Genomic DNA, 7,680 nt, shown 5'->3' on the forward strand with positions numbered 1-7,680 from the left:
CAGGGTATTATAGTAAGGAGTGGGAGCACATATTGTCTACAGTTGTTTACAAAGAATATTTAATAGATCACTTTTCAAGCACACTTTCAGATTAGAAGACTATAATATCTTGTTTCAGTCAAATGTGAAGGATTTGGTCCTACTCCACTGGTTACTCTTAGGTCAATCTAGCCTTGGAGAGAGTTGAAACAGCAACATTAAAGTCAGAATGAAATAAGTATAAATGCATATATATGTTTGTAAGTGGAGCAAAAGGAATAACAGAGCAAGGATTAAACATGATGTGCAACAATACACAGGGCAAAATGAACACCTGTAAAACTGCTAAACACTGAAGAATGCGCAGCTCATACCAAGATCATGACAGGGATGACTCACTGGCTGTAGGCCTGGCCTCTGGTAATATTGGTCAAAAAGTTTATAGCCCAGTGCCATTTCTCTTCCTGTTATTCAAACAAGAATATCTTTGTAGCCAGAAGATACCCAAAACAAGAAAACATAGCAGGCAAACACCTCATCTAAGATTTCTGAGGAGTAAAACAAACAGAACTCCCAGATGAGAGATGATTCCATAATAACTGTTGACTGTTACATGTATAAAAAGATACTCAAAAACCAGATTTTCATTGTCAGTCAGAAGGAACCTGTATGTTGCAACAGAGGCTCAGTAATGAGCATTCATCATCCTCTATGTCCCACATAAGTAATCCCCATCAGACTACTTGGACATAGGTATCTAGGAGTTTTTGAGTATGAAATGAAGGAGTCACCCTAACCAGAAATAAAAATAACATTTCCCTTCTCTAGTTTCACAGAGGTTTTTTGCAATCCAATGGTCTTGTGTCCCTTTCCCTACACTCTACCAGAAGACAATAAATGCTTAGAATGAAATCAAATATACTATTGCAGGGATTATTACTGCACACTGAGAAAAAGCAGAAAATTATTCACACATATCACAATTTGTAGCAGGACTTAGTCCCTGTCAGTCAATTGTCAGTATAAGAAGTTCACAAGGATTAAAATTTTCATATTGAAGCTGCAGAACAACTTTTAAGGATTTAGTTACTATGATCAGCAAATCTTTGCCTTCTGTATCTTTAGAAAGATAGTTTAGATTTTCCTAAATTATGGTGGCCACTTGTTTAACTTTCATTGCATATAGTAACACAGAAAAGGTCTAAACCATTTGCTCCTTTGTTCCCTGCATACAGGGCCTGGGTAAGCTTATTGCTTGAGCCCTTGAGCCCTTGACACCACTTTGCTGGCAAGAGCAAACTTCCCTTTCACTTTTCTGGCTCACCAAGTGCCCAATCAAAGCTTCTGTTTTCCACACTTGATTTCAGCATTATCAGTAGCACACTTGCAGGAAAGCACTTTTGGATCCATTTCAAAATACTCTACTAAGCGAACTGTACTGAAAGTGTTATAAAATCAGACCCATCCCTTCCCCTACAATTCATGGTTTGTGTTAACACTTCGTAGATGTTTGGATAAATCCAACACAAACAGTACATAGTACCTTGTGGGAAAAAGCATAGGGGAAAACTCCAATAGCACAGTTGGTCCTGTAATTTCTCTCCACACAGAAAGCTGTGTCTCTTTTTAAAAAAAGGAAGTTGATAGGGTCATGAGTTATCCTTTTCCAATAAGAGGCACCATACTTTTTAAAGTAATACTAAAATAAAAATGTAAGTAGTTCACACTCATAAAAGCCTGAAGAAGCACATTCAGAGGCAAACACAAACAGCTGCTGGGTGTAGTCAGATTGTCTGGAACTGTAGTAGATCTCAAAATTTCAGCTTGAGACTGTGCCATTTAAATGCAGTTAATAAGAAAGAGACAACAAAAGGAGCTGTTTCCTTTTAACCCCTTGGTTGGTCAGTGTGTGACAGTGCAAAGAAGTTCAGTAGATTGCACTGATCATCATTACAGTGTCCCCTTGTCAGCAAAACAATGCCATGAGAAGACAACAGTACATATGTGCTGACGAGCACACCATCAGAATAAAGGCATACATGGAAAGTTACAAAAACAAATTGCCAGGTATTTTATGGTGTATACTACAAACACATCAACTGTCTTCAAAGTCCAGATAAACTTGGGTTAGAATATTTGTATCTAAATTTTAACTTCCCTTAAGATCAGCATGTATGGACCTGAATGTTGTTGCCTAAAAAAATCGAGAAAAAAAGACTCTCTGGACAAATTTAGTATAGATAAGTTAGAGATCAGCTCTTTTAATGAAGGCTTTCTGGTCACAGAGTACAAAGGCATGTGCCCACATACAGAATTCTTACACTTTTATATCTTTCACTAATTATCAAATCAAGTGGGGACATTCAATCCTAAGACCGCTACTCCTACCCCTAAGGGTGCCCAGGTACCACCCTTAGAACTGCCCCACTGGAGCCCCTCCAAGGGCCTTGAGCCTTCTATCTTGTTATTCTGGTCCAGGTGCACATCCCAATGGAATGTTCTTGCTAAAAATCTATTGCCTTGGAAAGATGATTAAAAGACGGTTAAACCAATGCTTCTGGAATGTGACACAAAAACTGTGAGAAAGTAGCAGTCTAAAGGGAAGGAAAACTCCACCTACATTAAAATCTACAAAAAGCTAAAAATCCTAAAAATTCTGAGGCATCAACATCTATAAAGACTGCCCTGGGCATCTGCATTATCCTACTAGGCTGCAGTTCACCAAATCTGGGAAGTCAGTAGAACTTTCATATAAACAATACAAGAGCCAGGCATAAACAGCATGTATTGTTCCCTGAGGTATATGCTGCTTTTGACTAGAAATCCATTAGCTTTTCTTTTTAAAATAAAAATAATAAATAAAATATAAACAGACCAATCATCACAGCATCCCAACTGCAATCATAGCAGCCTTTGTTTGGGCTGATTTTCACAGAGAACACAGGCTATTTGAGTTTGTGCAGAAAATACTCCACACTGCTATTTAGGCCTATGAGAACAAGACTTTTTCATCCATCCATCACCACTCGTAGGGAAGGCAAGCTACAAAAAATCATAGGGGACACACATTCTTTCCTTACCAAATTGCCAAATTCTGACAGTCCCTACAGTGCCACACCGCTTCACTGCTACACTTTCTGCTACTAAAGGACAAATCACACAGCTGGCCTCCCTGCCCTCGTATTTGGGCACTCATAAACACTGCTATTACCACAGCCATTGTGACAGATACAACTCTTACCAGCTATTTTAAATGGTTATTCCTGCACTTCAGAATCATGCACTAAAGAGACCACGGTTCCTGTGTTTGCATTATGTCTCTCTTAGTAGAACTTAATGGACTAGCACAAAATACCTCAAAAATGAAGTGGCAAAAATTTGCTTGAGGAACTCGGGAAGAGAACAGCATGCATTGGCAATTTTGTCAAAGCCCAGTGAAACTGAGGAGACACATGGAGAATAAAAGTCTCCTTAATCTCTAGTTGAAAGTGACCTAGTGTTGAATTACAACAGTTAATTTGGGCCTGTTCAATGCAAAGGATATTTTAGAAATAGGATGTTTGCTTAGCTTGTGCAACACAACTTCTACTCTTGCAGGGTTAGAAACAGACAGCAGCGTGCAAAGTTTTTTTTTGCAAAGTTCTCTCAGGATACAGAGGAACTCATCAATCTTAGCACTTCCAATAAAAATGAAAAGGAGTCTGATTTTAATGAGGAGAAGCAGCAAATTTCCTTCCTGAGTGGGGGAACTTAATTTGAGGTACATCTGTAACATTGTTCACAGGATTTCAGTAACTGTGAAGATAGAAGCACAATCCAGTATTTCAGTTTGGGGTTTTTTTATTGCTTGTTTTTAAGGGAGGGGTTAATCTTTTTCCTGATGTTAAGTGGTGAAATTAGTCCCACCTGTTGTCTAGAAAAAAAAAGAAGGAAAAACATTTGATGCACAACAGCAGAAAACGAATAATCTAAACCATAACGCCCTGTGGCACTGTATGTCAGAGCGAATCCCATTCATTAGTGTGCAATGGCACCTCTGGGAGAAGCTTGGTGAGATAGAACTGTTTGGGAACGAGGAAGGAGATGCAATTCTGATGCTGTTTGTTTGTAAATTGGATGAAGAACTGTAGAGTTACCACTCAGTAGCAGAGATATGCCTGGCATTATTGTGAGGATAAGGCGAGACTGCCGGCTCCTTGTGAGGGTAATCCCTGGAGGTGCGGCCAAACTGTGATTAGTGCTAGAGAAGAAACAAGGCCAAGGGTTGCAGTCACAGTAATAATCCCTCCAATACTTCTGGATGTACGGATAAAAATCACTATTTCCATATCTTACGGATGGGTATTCTCATCCCAGTAGCATTTCCTGGTGCAGTCTGAGCAGACCCATCAAAGGTACAGAAAAGCAGGGTTCTTCGCCTTCTCTGTTCATTCTAGTGTAATTTCCTTCATCTCATCCAACAAATTCAACTATTGGATACTCATTTAAGGATAGTTTTACTGCTAGAAGAGTACCACAGCATTCATTGCTCCCTTTGGTTTTCCTTATATGCTTGCAAAGGATAGCTTGATATCTACATGGCTTCTTCCAAAGATGAATGCTGCCCCTTGCACGGAAGTGAAGAAGTTTGATTCTGAGTGTGTACCTCTACGACATCATGTATTGAGGATCCAGTTTTCAAACAAAAGGGGTTTTCCCCTGGTAAGTGAGATGCAAATGTTTCCATCAGTATTGTCTTTGCTTCTCTGTTGACATTCTGTTCATCTCTAGTCAACCTTTGTCTCCTCTTTCAGAACCGAACCCATTATACAGTCCTTCAACAGCTCATACACTTTCTAGATCCTGTTTAACTTAACCTCTCCTCACAGTAAGAAAAAGAAAGTACCAAAATTCTTAAATTCTAGAAAGAAAAGAACATGTCTTTATGAATTAGTGAGAAGAGGTTTTAAAATAAATGCAACACATTTAGGTTGAATGCCCAGCAACACCTAGAAGACAAAGTAGCTCCTCTCATTCTAGAAGATTGTAACTGACCAAAATGGGTGATTGTTTAAACCAGAACTCATGCCAAGCAGCTAAGGCTCAGTGATGATGCAAACCCCTCAAAACTGACAAAATTAACCAGACACAATTTATTTAGGAGGATCAGATTTGTTCAGGGAAAGGAAAAGGAAATTAATCACCATCCTATTTAGAGAAAGTTCCCAAATATCTTCAGTCGCTGATTTTAATTAGTGAGTCTTGAAAAAACACTGAGTTTGTAGGGGAAGCAGATACACAGACTCAGCTGCAAGAAAAGCTTCTTCTAGGAGACTGATCAGCACATACAGACACACAAAAGGACTTTAAGAGTTGCCTTTCATCTGAGTGTATCTTCTATCACTTGCATGGTCAGTAGCACGAGTCACCTGTTCACACAGGGACTCCTGCTTAAACACAAACACTAAAAGTTTTAGGTACCTGCCAAAAAGCCAAGGACCTCTTCCTTTTTCCAAACCTGGAATGCAAACTCAACTGTAGCTTTCCAGTAGGGCAGAAAAGAGCGAAACATACTTGGAAAAACTCAGTAATCAATAAGTAAAATCATATGGTAAGATCTTTCTCTCCCAGAAAGTGCTGTCCTGAACAACTAGCCAGGCAACCAGTTCTCCTCTTATATTTACTCTTTAATCACTGCTTGTTATCTTGAGTTAACAGAGTCCAATATTCAGATACATTCTCTCTCAGTTTCCTAGAAAAATGTTGACTGAGTACTAATGCTTTCACGTAACCCACTTCAGAGTATATGCCCAAGGTAAGGTGACAGGTGAATCAGAGATGCTGTGCCATAGTAGAGAGAAAATCTGTGTGGCCAAAGCTTAATTGGAGTTAAAGTTGGCTGGCCAAAACTGTGGAGCACAACAGAAGGTTTTTTTCAAAGATATTAATGGCAAAAGGCAGTGTAGAAAAAACATTGGCTTGTTACAGGATGAGGATGGTCACCTCACAAACAGGGACAGAGACAAGGCAGAGGCGTTCAATGCTTTATTTGCCTCTGTCTTCAACACGGATGACGGACCAAGGGGGTCTCAGTGCCCTGAGCTGGAGGACCATGACTGTGAGAATGATCAGCTCCCAGCTGACCCTCAGCTTGTACAGGATCTGCTACTCCATATAGATTCCTACAAATCTATGGGGCCTGATGGGATTCATACAAGAATCCTCAAAGATCTGGCTGATGTCATTGCAAAATCTCTCTTAATGATATTGGGGAATTGATCTTGGGAATCCAGAGAGGTCCCAGCTGACTGGAACATTGTCCTGATTTTCAAGGTGGAGGACCCTGGAAACTACAGGCCTGTCAGTCTCATTTCAGTGCCTGGTAAAATCATGGAAAATATTTTTCTGGGAAACATTGAAAAACACCTGGAGGACAAAGCAGTCATTGGTCACAGCCAGCACTGCTTCCTGAGGGGAAAGTCTTGCCTGTAGAATCTGATTTCCTTCTACGACAGGTAACACACCTAGTTATGTTGGAAAGCCAGTAGATGTAACTTTTTTGGACTTCAGCAAAGCTTTTGATATTGTCTCTCACAGGATCCTTCTGGACAAAATGTCCAGCACACAGCTGGATAACCATGTTATGTGATGGGTGAGCAATTGGCTCACAGTGAATGGGGTAACATCAGACTGGTGACCTGTCACTAGTGGAGTTTCACAGGGCTCCAGCCTCAGCCCAGTGCTCATCAACATCTTCATTAATGACTTGGACACAGGACTGGAAGGGATACTAAGCAAGTTTGGTGACAACACTAAATTGCAGAAGCTGTTGCCTCACTTGAGGGCAGGGATGCCCTGCAGAGAAACCTCGACAAATTACAGGACTGGGCAATCACCAACAGTAGAAAGTTCAACAAGGAAAAGTGTTAGATTCTGCACCTGGGATGGGGCAATCCTGGTTGTGCATATAGATTGGGGAATGAGATGCTGGAGAGAAGTGCCATGGAAAGGGACCTGGGGTCCTGGTTGATGGCAAGTTGAATATGAGTCAGCAGTGCCCTGGTAGCCAGGAGGGCCAACACTGTCCTGGGGGGCATCAGGCAAAGCATCGCCAGCCAGTCAAGGGAGGGGATTGTCCCTTTTGGAGAGTGTCCAAAGGCAGGCAATGAATATGGTGAAGGGCCTTGAGGGGAAGCCGTGTGAGGAGCGGGTGAGGTCACTTGGTCTGTTCAGGCTGGAGAAGAGGAGACTGAGGGGAGACCTCATTGTAGTCTACAACTTCCTTGGGAGGGGAAGAGGAGGGGCAGACACTGATCTCTTCTCTGTGGTGACCAATGACAGAACTCAAGGAAATGGCATGAAGCTGAGACAGGGGAGGTTAGGTCGGATATTAGTGAAAGGTTTTTCACCCAGAGGGTGGTTGGGCAGGAACAGGCTCCCCAGGGAAGTGGTCACTGCACCAAGTCTGCCAGAGTTCAAAAATCATTTGGAAAATGCTCTCAGGCACATGGTGAGACTCTTGGTGTGTCCTGCACAAGGCCAGGAGTTGGACTTGATAATCCTTGTGGGTCCCTTCCAACTCAGGATATTTTATAATTCTATGGAAGTTTTCACAGTTACAGGTTATGCAGTGATGTCTTGCATCTGTCCAGACAACAGGTTTTTTTCCGTAAACAGAAAATGATGGGGGGAAGAGAGGGTATATTTCTTTCATTCACTTAA

Source organism: Manacus vitellinus, unplaced genomic scaffold (assembly GCF_001715985.3).
Source record: "Manacus vitellinus isolate BGI_N305 unplaced genomic scaffold, ASM171598v3 scaffold_6_pilon, whole genome shotgun sequence".
Taxonomy (NCBI): Eukaryota; Metazoa; Chordata; class Aves; order Passeriformes; family Pipridae; genus Manacus; species Manacus vitellinus.